A 12,443-nucleotide genomic window follows, 5' to 3' on the forward strand; every position below is an offset into this window, starting at 1 on the left:
ATAAACGGAAATTAGGTTGAAATGAAAGGTTGGGACACAAAGAACATTATTTTAAATGAGAGTAGGAGAGAGTCAAACTGATCCAATATGAGTAACGGTGGCATGAGAGCTATCCGGTAATTGAACTGTCCCACCATGGACTGGAAAAGATTGGGCCAGAATAGTGGGTGTGTAAACCATATGGTCCGTTGCACCACTATCAAGAATCCATAGATGATCACTATTGAGCGTACCTACCAATGAAGAGTCGACACTACCTACTTAGTGTGCCATGGATTGTAAAGGGGTGGAATTGTTGAGAATAGCCAAAAGTTTTTTTTTTTTTTTGAAAGAACTGATTCTCCACTCAGTTGACTATTTAAAATATTGATTTGCCTTGATCCTTTGGAAGAATTGATTCTCCACTCCATTGAATATTTTAAATATTTAAAATATGGATTTGCCTTGATCCATAAATCTGTTAGTGGGTCACTTTGGAATTTCTCTTCAAAATTGAGTGGAAGTAATGGTGGGATTCAAAGCCCACTTTGACGTGGGTTAGCTGGGTGCATATTTGTAGCTGTGAAAAGGAGGTCGTCTTCAACCTTTGATTCAGACAAACCAGCATGTTTCTCTACTTTGTTGAAGATGACGACGTAGACGATCTGGAGATGATGTTAAATCGGATGGAAAATCTGTGAAGGCGCAGATCTAAAAGAGCAACAAACTGATCGAGGAAGACGCCGTTAGAAAGTTGACGGAGACGCCAATGACAATGTCAAAGACTTCAGCAAAGAACAACAATAGAAACAATGACGTCGGAGGTCGTTGATTGCAGAGATGAAGATCAAATAGGTAGCAAAGGAGTGACGGTTCCTTCGTTGTCGTTGATGACGGAGCTAGTGGTGAGCTCACCGGACAATCAGAGCAAAGGTTCGACGAACCATCTCTGATACCATGTTAAATTACCACATTACCTAAAAGTTTAAGCTATTAGGTTGTGGGCCAACAATTTATATCAAGTTTTAACAAGGATTTTGATAGTTTGGAATAGGAAAAATAGGAAGGTAAAGTGTGGTTCAAGATTCATTTGCATTCCTAAAAAATAATATTTACTTTTTAATATACATGTATAAATTTAAATTTTATGCTCTTAAAAATAGAGTAACAAAAAATGTCTTATATATGAAAGGAGAAAAAATAAGTAGTAAAAAAATCATTAAAATGAAAATAAAAAAATAAAAAATAACATGCATAAAAAGCAAAATGAGAGGGCTTTTAGATTTCAGTATTTATATCTAATTTATGATAATTTTTTAATTAAAAATAGAATAAATTATTTGAATTCATAAAAAAAAATTGTATGACTTAGTAAAGATAATATATTTATTGTGATGGTCATGTAATTTAAGATACATAGAATGGACTTTTTTAGGAAAACATTTATTAAATGTGTGAGTTAATGCACATATTAATTAAGCATTATTTTTTAATAAACAAGAAAATATCATAAATTGGTTAGTTTGATTTTTAGAAATAATTGTAAGTCTTTATTTTTAATTTTTTTATTCTTCATTTAAATACAATTTCATACATCATTAGTTACACACCGACATTGTAATAAAAGATATTTTAATAATTTAAAATCAAGCAATTAGCTCTTAAGATAGAATAACAAAAACGACATTCACAATTTATTTTTTTCATGGTTTAAATTATAATATTTATCATTAGTTACACACCGACATTGTAATAAAAGATATTTTAATAATTTAAAATCAAGCAATTAGCTCTTAAGATAGAATAACAAAAACTACATTCACAATTTATTTTTTTCATGGTTTAAATTATAATATTTACAATAATATTTTAACTAGCCAAATATCATATACATTGCACAAGCCTCCTCAATATACAATAGAAAAAAGTTAATTCTATACCTTTAACATTCAATTTTTCTTAATTTTTAACTGTAATAGAACAAATCCTCTAGAAATAGTAGAGAAAACTACAAAATGAATTTCCTCCTTTCCTTTCGTTTTTTTCTTTCTAATTGTCCTTATAATATATGTTGAAGTTAATTTAGGTAAATAACAAGGGGGAAAAGGGGAGGTGGCTTCTAAATGTAGTTTGCCCCATTTGCCGTAATTATATAAAGTAACTATTGGAGGTTGCTTTTTTATTTTCTATATATGGAGAGTGTGGTGGGAAAATGAATAGTATGGATTCTTCATAAAAAAAAAAAAAAAATGATATGACATGAGAGATGGACTACCTCCCATTGTGCAATTCAAGTCTAAAGTGGACCATCAATCAACATAGTAAATAAATAAATAAATGTTCCCTATTTTGCCAATACAATTAATTAGTGGACATCGTTCTAATTTCAAAACCTAAATTTAAATTTTTATTTTATTCTTTTGAAAATTAACTAAAAAAACACATATTTCTTAATTTTTAAAATTTGAAATAAGCATAAAATTCACATATGAATTATTGGATGTCAATTTGATTTCAAAATATAAATCTAGATTATTTTATAATTTTGAAAATTAAATGATATATATATATATATATATATATATATATATTATTTACACATGAAGAGGTGGTTCAAGTTGAGTCCGGTGGATTTGACTATAAACCCACAAACCAAACCATATGATCAGATTATATAAAATAAACAACTGCCAAAAGACCCATAAATTATTCAAAACCAATTTTTTGGGGTGATCTGAATAAGATTGATCGGCTTAGATTGATTGTTGAACACCCCTAGGTATATATTTTGACAATATTTTCTCTATATTTTTTAAAATTTAAATATTTTAACTTATAAAAAGCCAAATATAATTATATAATTCAAAATAAACCTCTATATACGAGCTCAATGCACAATTTAAATTTATCCAAATAATTCATTCGTTTGCATTCAACTAAAAAAATATACGTACTTGAAGTTTTAGTTTTTTTTTGTTTTAATATTATAACAAGAAATGCGAGGAAATGATGTCTTTTTTTTTTTATTCAAATCAAGGTCTAAAATTGATAAGCCAAATCTTTCCTTTAGTAAATCATAAATTTTCCAAAACATTAATTAATAGATTAATGACATATTCTCCAAGATTTTCATCAGTTCCCAATAGATGTATTGTGTTATGCCCCTTGATTCTTCATCTGCAACAAAGATCTAAGAGGGTAAACATAGAGGGGTCAAGAGCTAGACCATCTGGAAAGGCTTGCTTAAGTTTAAACAATACATATAGAAAATATTAGAAAGATAGAAGAAATAAAGAGGCTATTTAAGGAGATGAGAAATAAGTTCATTCTCACTTACAAAAAAAGAGTCATTATTGAAATGGATCATTTGTTTGAGTAGGCAATACTAGAGAATGGCAACTTGCTACTATTCGAGAGATCATCGATGAGGGGTGTAACGCCCCAACTTGGGTCTGCTAGGGAGCATTGCGTCTCTGCTCCATCTGGACCAAACAATAGAGGGGTAGGCCTTATCGTGCTAATTACTTGGCCCCACAAACCAACACATGTTCTTTTCAATGTGTTTTGTCCTTACTCACACACTTCTTGAGAAAACTTCCCAGAAGGTCACCTATCTCAAGATTACTCCAAGTTAAAAATGCTTAACCGTGGAGTTTTTATAGGAAGACTCCCAAAAAGAAAGGTATACCTTGTTGATATGGGTAGTAACATATAATTCTTTTAAGCCTTTCTCGTAATAACCCCAAAAATGACTATACTAGATTAGTGGGGTGATTAAAAAAATAAATTAAAAAAAATAAATTTAAAAAATTTTAAAAAATTATTAAAAGTTAAAAATTAAATTAAATTAAATTAAAAATAATAATAATAAATAATTAAATTTAATTTTTATTTTTATTAATTATATATTTTATATATATAAATATATATAATGTTATGAACCTGAAGCTTCAAGATAGCAAATTTAGAGAGGAAACCTTCTCTGCATAGATCACCCCCCTTAGTTTCTATCTCTCTCCTCTCGTTCTCTCTCCCTCTCTCCTCAGTTCTATGACGGATTCTCACCCGATCGGAAATTGAAAGATATCGCTAGACTCCATTCTCCGCTGCCATCATTTCTACCGGAGCGGATTGGTGGTAGGAGCGGCGTAGGCGTATCTCCTAGGGTAAGATAATTTCTCCTTTTTTCCTCAATTTCTTGCAAATTATAAGCCTGATTGACGATCTGATACCACCACGAGAATCTAGGGATGACTCTCTACAAGTCTAGTGGAGCGGATTTCTTGTGGGGTCGTTGTGGGCATAACCCCAAATTTAGGATAAGGGGGTTATTAAGGGGCTAATTTTTAATTAATTGTTGTTGATTTGGAAATGCTAGTATATTGAGCATCTAAGGTTGAAGTAGGGTTTTTGGAATTTAGGGGCCAGGTGAGCATTGCGGGTGTAATTTCCGACCTCGCAAGCATAATTCAGGAAATTAAGTGAGGCTGTTTAATGTTAGTTTAAATGTTAATTTGGGGTTTATGGAGCTTAGGGAAGGTTAGATGAGTATTATTTTGGGGAAATGAGTTAATTAATCTAGGAAAAATGTAAATTGCTGGATTTGAATTTCGGATAAAGGCGTATGATTTGGGTTCTAACGAGACTCTCAGTAAGCCAGGCAAGGGGAATAAATTATAGCAGCATTTTTTAGAATTATTGTTTAAATTAATATGTGAAAATGAGCTTATGATATTTGCCTGAAAGTTATTATGATATGAATATTAGATAAATTATGTGGCATTTGAGTAATATCAAATTGTGATGCTTTGGAGTATGAAATTAATACATTATGAATATTATATGAAAACTGTGTGGCACATGACATGTGCTGAAAAATGTGAAATATAATAATGAGTATTTTTTGAGAAAATATTGAAATGAGAATGATTGATGTGATTAGTGGAAAATAATGAAATGACCATTTATATGTGAGTAGAAATTATTTGCATGGAAAATGAGATTGTACAAATTACTTATATGAGTATTTTGGGAAATGTGGAAACACATGAAATATGATATGTACTATTATGAGATGATGGAATGTGCACAGAAAATTATGAGAATATTTATATTGAACTAAATTGAGATATACTGAAATATGATTGATGAAATGCTAATACCGCATAATGATTGTGGGTATGTGGTAGTGAACCCTGATGGATGGTTATGATATTAAGCACGGTACCATTGCTATTTGTGTAGTGCAGCCACACAGACTCTTGGAGTGTGTGGCGTCATAGTCGACTCTGCCGTTTTGTAGGGTTGTTAGACCCCCTGAGTCCAGATTAGGGCTATAAGTCAGCCAATCATACTATAAACACGATATGTGATATGATATTTTGATCTAACCGGGTTGGGGAACCGCGGTTAGATCCAGTGTTCGGGCCACACAACCTTGACCATGGGGGGAAGGATGGTGTGGAAAGAAATATTCTCAGGGTGGCCATGAGTTATAGACGCGATGTTGGTATTTGATACTAAGGATACTCATGAGTCGGAAAGTAAAATGAAAATGGAAAGTGAAAGAATGACAAAATGGGCTAAAATAAGAAATGAAAGAAATAATGGAAGTTGAGAAATAGAGAATGACAAAATTGAGAAATGGATTTGTATGAGTTAATAACATAAATAATTGAGGCAAAGTGAAACTCTCCACCTGAGGGCTTACTGAGTAAGGCAAGTGCTCTAATAGGTATCAGATGTGGCCATACCTAACTGCATAACGTGTTAGGGTAGAGGGAAGCTACCTGTATGGGCGGGTAATCTTCCTTATTCTTAGGAACTTCACGAGTAAATATGTGTTGGAAATCATTGAATTTGAGAAATGGTTTTAAAGCTTATAAAAGCTTGTGTTGTATATCTATACGATTATGGGAATGTGTATATCAGCGTATTTTCTCATATGAAATGATGATTTGAAAAGTAAAGTGTATTATAACTGAACTCTTATAGCCACACACTATAAATAATTTATTATTTCTTACTGAGATGTGTCTCACCCAAATTATCTAAATTTTTTAGGGAACAGGGATAGGCTAGGTGATAGAGCTCCGTGATCATAGGGAGCTAGGACCCTGACACATAGGGTGAGTTTCTGGACTAAGGGAGGTGTAATTCCCCTAAAGTTGAGTTGTTTTTTAGTATGTTATGGTGATGCACATAGATGTATGTTGATACTCTGGGTATTGTATTTTGACTGATATGTATATACTGTCTTCCGCTGTTAGGTTGTATAATGAAATAACTTTTAACCCGGTACCCAATGCGGGTTGGGTCATATGCATGGTAGTAGGGTGGTTAACGTGGCCGATTTATGGATGTTATCAATGACGTGTAAATTATTTACTATTGACTAAAAAAAATTTGTATGAAAATCGGGGTGTCACCGTTTGGTATCAGAGCTTAGGTTGCTAGGTTTTGTAGACTTTAGTAAATAGCGGAATACAATACCAGAGTATAGGAGTTGATTTTGAGGAAAATAGGTGATGAGTAGATTGAAATGTGAGTTAGTGATTATTAGAGGATGAGGTGAGAATTTAAAATTCTATCTTGCGGCCTAAAGACAGGAATACCGGGGTTGTTTCTCTATTTTTCCTGGGGTGACGATTTCAGGAAAACCATGGATACTATCATTGGGTCTTGTTTCTGAGTGGTAGGGCTGAATCCTAAATGGAGATTATGGATGTGAAGATAAAGGATCGTAGAAGGAAAATTTTTGAATTATTGCAGTGTATGGGTTGTGTGATAGTAATTGTATGCTGAGATTAGTTGCTCTCCTTGTAGGATGGATCTAGGGAACAGTAACATGAATGTGGGAGGTGATGGAGTAGGACCTTCCAGTATGGGTGGTGGAGACATTGACGCAGTGTTAAGTAGTGTCACTCAGCAGGTGATGGATGAGATGGCCAGGAGTTCGAGAGAGTGGAGTTGCACAATCGAGCAATTCACGCGTATGCGGCCCCCGTCTTTTGAGGGAGGAGTGGACTCACTGGTAGCAGAGAACTGGGTTTAGGACATAAAGGATATACTGGCAGTCCTCTCATGTACAGAAGAGCAGAGGGTGTTATTTGCCACATTTAAATTGACTGGGGAAGCAAAGCGCTGGTGTAGGTCGGTGAGGCTATTGGAGGAGCAGAGGTTTGACCCTGTAGCGATGACGTGGAGTCGCTTCAGGGAGATTTTCTTCGAGCGGTACTTTCTTGCTACAGCTAGGAGTGCAAAGGCATCAGAGTTTTTTGTATCTGACACAGGGGTCTATGACGGTGCAGCAGTATATAGCGAGATTCATTGAGCTGTCCCAATTCGCCCTGTATCTGGTGCTAAATGAGGAGAGGAAGGCAAGGAAGTTTGAGGAGGGCCTGAGACAAAACTTGTATGAGCAGGTGGTGGGTTTCTAAGCTCAGACCTTCTTAGAGGTAGTGGATAGGGTTGCAGTGATTGAGAGCGGCCTACAGAGAGGTACAGCAGCACAGAGCTAGAGGAATAGGCCTGCGCCTTTTGATTTTCAGGTAGGCTCCAATCAAGAGCCATGGAGGAGATTTGATAGCAGAGGGGGACAATGACAGGGAGGAGGAGATTGAGCAATACAGGGCTGACAGGTGCCCCTTCCTTGTCCCAGATGTTTGAGGAGGCACCCAGGAGAGTGCTAAGTAAGGGAGGTTGTATGCTATTAGTGCCACTAGCTTGGGCATATCGCGAGGAACTATCAGGTACTGCCAGGGGTAGTGGTTGCTCCTCGACCATACATAGGAGACTATCAGGTACCTTGAGGTGGACAACAGAGGAATACTGCTCCGGTGCGAGTTTAAGCACCGACGTCGGGAGATGTTGAGGCTGCAAGAGATGTGGTGACAGGTACTATTTCAATACTGTCATTTAAAGCTACTGTCTTGTTTGATTCTAGGGCAACTCATTCCTTTATTGCCCGAGAATAAGTGAAGTTGTGTGGATTTTAACCTTAGTAGTTAGATATTAGTATGTCTGTTGCTACGCCGACTGGGGCTATAGGGATATATAAAAAGGTACTTAGAGACTGTCCAGTGGGTATTCAGGGGAGATCTTGGTCAGCTAATCTGGTGGTTTTAGAAATGCATGAGTTTGAGCTAATCTTGGGTATGGACTGGCTAGCTGGCCACTATACTAACATTGATTGCCATCAAAGGTAGGTAGTGTTCAGACCTCCAGAGGGACAGGAGTACAGATTCATGGGATCATGTGTGCACACCCCACCTCAGTTAAAATCTGCTATTCAAGCACGTAGATTGATATTAGAAGGTTGTCAGAGATATTTAGCCTGTGTGAAGGCAGTATCAGAAATGGAGCTATGGGTGGAGGATATCCTAATGGTGAGGGATTTTTCTGATGTATTTCCCGAGGATTTGCCAAGACTACCTCCTAAACGTGAGGTAGAGTTTGTTATTGATCTGGCTCCAGGGACAGTGTTGATTTTGAAGGCGCCGTATAGAATGACACCGGCAGAGCTGAAGGAATTGAAAGAATAGTTGTAGGAACTATTAGATAAAGGGTTTATTCAGCCCAATGTGTCACTCTAGGGAGCACCAGCTTTCTTTGTGAGGAAGAATGATGGGTCGATGAGGTTGTGCATTGACTATAGGGAAATAAATAAGGTAACTGTCAAGAATAAATACCCGCTCCCGCGTATCGATATTTGACCAGTTATAGGGGACGCAGATCTTTTCGAAGATAGACTTACGCTCCAGGTACTATCAGGTGAAAGTTAGGGCGGAAGATGTTCCGAATACAGCATTTAGAACACGATATAGACACTATGAATTTCTGGTTGTGCCATTTGGGTTGACGAATGCTCCTGCAGTGTTTATGGATTTGATGAACAAGGTTTCTCATCAATATTTGGGTCAGTTTGTGGTAGTATTTATTGATGATATACTGGTGTATTCGAAGAGCCTAGAGGAGCATGAGGAGCTTATGAGTATAGTACTTCAGTTGTTGCGAGAGAAGAAGCAATATGCAAAGCTTAAGAAGTGCGAGTTCTGGTGGGAACAGGTTACCTTCTTTGGACACATTATATCCAGAGGTGGTATTTCTGTTGATCTGAGTAAAATTGAGGCGGTAGTAGACTAGGAACGACTAAAGAATGTGCACGAGATCAGGAGTTTCCTAGGATTGGCAGGGTACTACCGCAGGTTTGTTGAGGGCTTTTCTAGATTGTCAGGCCCACTTACCAGATTGACCAGGAAGGGAGTGAAATTTGAGTGGTTTGATAAATGTGAACAGAGCTTCCAAGAATTGAAACAACGACTCATCACTGCGCCTGTGTTGATGATTCCTTCAGAAGAAGAGGGGTTCGTAATTTACAGTGATGCGTCCCATAAAGGGCTCGGATGCGTGTTGATGCAGCGAGGGAGAGTGATAGCCTATGTGTTGCGACAGTTGAAAGAATATGAGAAAAATTACCCTACCCACAATCTAGAATTGGCAGCAGTGGTTTACGCGCTGAAGATTTGGAGGCATTATCTATATAAGGATATGTGTGAGATATTTACTAACCATAAGAGCTTAAAATCTTTCTTCATGTAGAAGGAATTAAATATGAGGCAGCAGAGATGGCTAGAGCTAATAAATGATTAAGACTACACTATCAGCTACCACCTATGAAAGGCTAATGTGGTTGCTGATGCTTTAAGCTAGAAATCAGTGGATTCATCTATATCTGTAGTGGAGATTCGACATCCAATCCAGATGGATCTAGAGAGGCTTGGTGTGAAGCTGGTAGATGGCGAACACCAGGCATTTATTGCTGATTTTGTTTTGCAGCCGACTCTACAAGAGAGAATTAAAGTAGCTCAGATGAATGATGCAGAACTAGTAGAGCTTATGGGGAAGGTATAGGATGGTCAGGAAACAGAGTTTAGCATCTCAGATGATGGAGCTTTGAGGTTATGTACCAGGTTATACGTTCCTGCTACCCTAAGATCAAGAAAGTTATTCTAAAGGAAGCACATCGGTCTCTGTATACTATACATATAGGTAGCACTAAAATGTATAGGGATCTTCAAGAGTCCTTCTGGTGGAGCAACATGAAGAGGGAGATAGCCCAGTATATGGATCAGTGTTTGATGTGCTAGTAAGTGAAAGATGAGCATCAGAGACCGACGGGATCATTGCAGCCACTCCACATTCTTAAGTGGAAGTTGGAGCATATAGTGATGGATTTTGTCACAGGATTACCTCTGGTGTTGCATGGTCAGGACGTTATCTGGGTAGTGGTGGATAGATTGACAAAGACTGCCCACTTTTTGTCGATCAGAGTTAGCTACTCCATGGAAAGATTGGCTGAGTTATATATCTAGGAGATAGTTAGGCTAAATGGCATAGTGTCCATAGTTTCAAATAGAGACCCACGGTTCACGTCTCATTTTCGAAAGAGTCTGCAAGGGGACATGGGTTCTCAGTTGTCGTTTAGCATAACTTTTCATCCTCAAAGAGATGGGCAGATGGAGAGGACTATGCAGATTCTAGAAAATATGCTGCGAGCATGTGTGCTGGACTTTGGAGGTCATTGGATGCAGTATTTGCCACTGGTTGAGTTTGCGTATAACAACAGCTACCAGGCCAGCATTAGGATGACACCATATGAGGCATTGTATGGCAGGAGGTTCTAATTGTTGTTATACTGGGATGAGATTGGGGAGAGACAGATATTGGGGTTAGAGCCGATACAGCATACTCTGGATAAAGTCAAACTCATTAGAGACAGGATCTAGACAGCACAGAGCTGGCAGAAGAGTTATGCAGATACTCACCTGCGAGAATTGGAGTTTGACACAGGAGATAAAATATTCTTGAAGGTGGCACCGCTGAAAGGGGTTATAAGGTTTGGGAGGAAGGGTAAGCTGAGCTCTAGGTATATTGGGCCATTCGAGATTCTTGAAATAGTGGGTCCAGTTGCCTATTGATTGACATTACCACCGGTCTTGTCTAGGATCCATGACGTATTCCATGTTTCTATGCTAAGGAAATACGTCCCAGACCCCTCTTATGTGATCAGTTATGAAGCACTGGAGTTGGGTGATACTTTAGCTTATGAGGAAATACCAGTGCAGATTCTTGACTGGAAGGAACAGGAGCTACGCACGAAGAAAATTCCATTGGTAAAATTTTGTGGTGCAATTATGCCGTTGAGGAGGCTTCTTGGGAACTGGAGCATCAGATGCGCCAAAGATATCCACACTTATTTAGTGGGGTTTAGAGTTGAGCCAGCCAGAATAAAAGGAATAGTATTGTGTATTTTTATTTGAATAGTGTAATGTAGGATAGATAGAGTTTCTAGTTTTGAAACGTGAATGGCTTTGGGAGAATTTTGAATAGTTGTAATCTCCCAGAACCCTCTTTGTAACCACAGTGTTCCTCCGCCATACGTGAGGGTAAGTAATAAGAAGTGTTTTCTCTAAGGATGAGAAGCAGACGAATTGTAAATTTCGAGGACGAAATTTTTATAAGGATGGGAGAATGTAATAACCCCAAAAATGGCTATACAAGATTAGTGGGGTCGTCGTGGGCATAACCCCAAATTTGGGATAAGGGGATACTAAGGGGCTAATTTTTTATTAATTTCTATTGATTTGGAAATGCTAGTATATTGAGCATCTGAGGTTGAAGTAGGATTTTTGGAATTTAGGGGTCGGGTGAGCACCACGGGTGTAATTTTCGGCCTCGCAGGCATAATTCAGGAAATTAAGTGGGGCTGTTAAATGTTAGTTTAAATGTTAATTTGGGGTTTATGGAGCTTAGGGAAGGTTAGATGTGTATTATTTTGGGGAAATGAATTTCGGGTGCCAAGGGCGTAGGATTTGGGTTCTAACGAGACTCTTAGTAAGTCTAGTAAGGGGAATAAATTATAGCAACATTTTTTAGAATTATTGTTTAAATTAATATGTGAAAATGAGCATATGGTATTTTGCCTGAAAGTTATTATGATATGAATATTAGATAAATTGTGTGGCATTTGAGTAATATCAATTTGTGATGTTTTGGATTGTGAAATTAATATATTATGAATATTAGATGAAAATTGTGTGGCACATGACATATGCTAAAAAATGTGAAATATAACGATGGATATTTTCTGAGAAAATATTGAAATGAGAATGATTGATGTGATTAGTGGAAACTAATGAAATGTGACATTTATATGTGAGTAGAAATTATTTGCATGAAAAATGAGATTGTACAAATTACTGACATGAGTATTTTGGAAAATATGGAAACACGTGAAATATGATATATACTATTATGAGATGATGGAATGTGCACAGAAAATGATGAGAATATTTATATTGAACTAAATTGAGATATACTGAAATATGATTAATGAAATGCCAATATCGCATAATGATTACGGGTATGTGGTAGTGAACCCTGATGGATAGTTATGATATTGA

This window comes from Malania oleifera, chromosome 6 (genome assembly GCF_029873635.1).
Source record: "Malania oleifera isolate guangnan ecotype guangnan chromosome 6, ASM2987363v1, whole genome shotgun sequence".
Lineage (NCBI taxonomy): Eukaryota > Viridiplantae > Streptophyta > Magnoliopsida > Santalales > Ximeniaceae > Malania > Malania oleifera.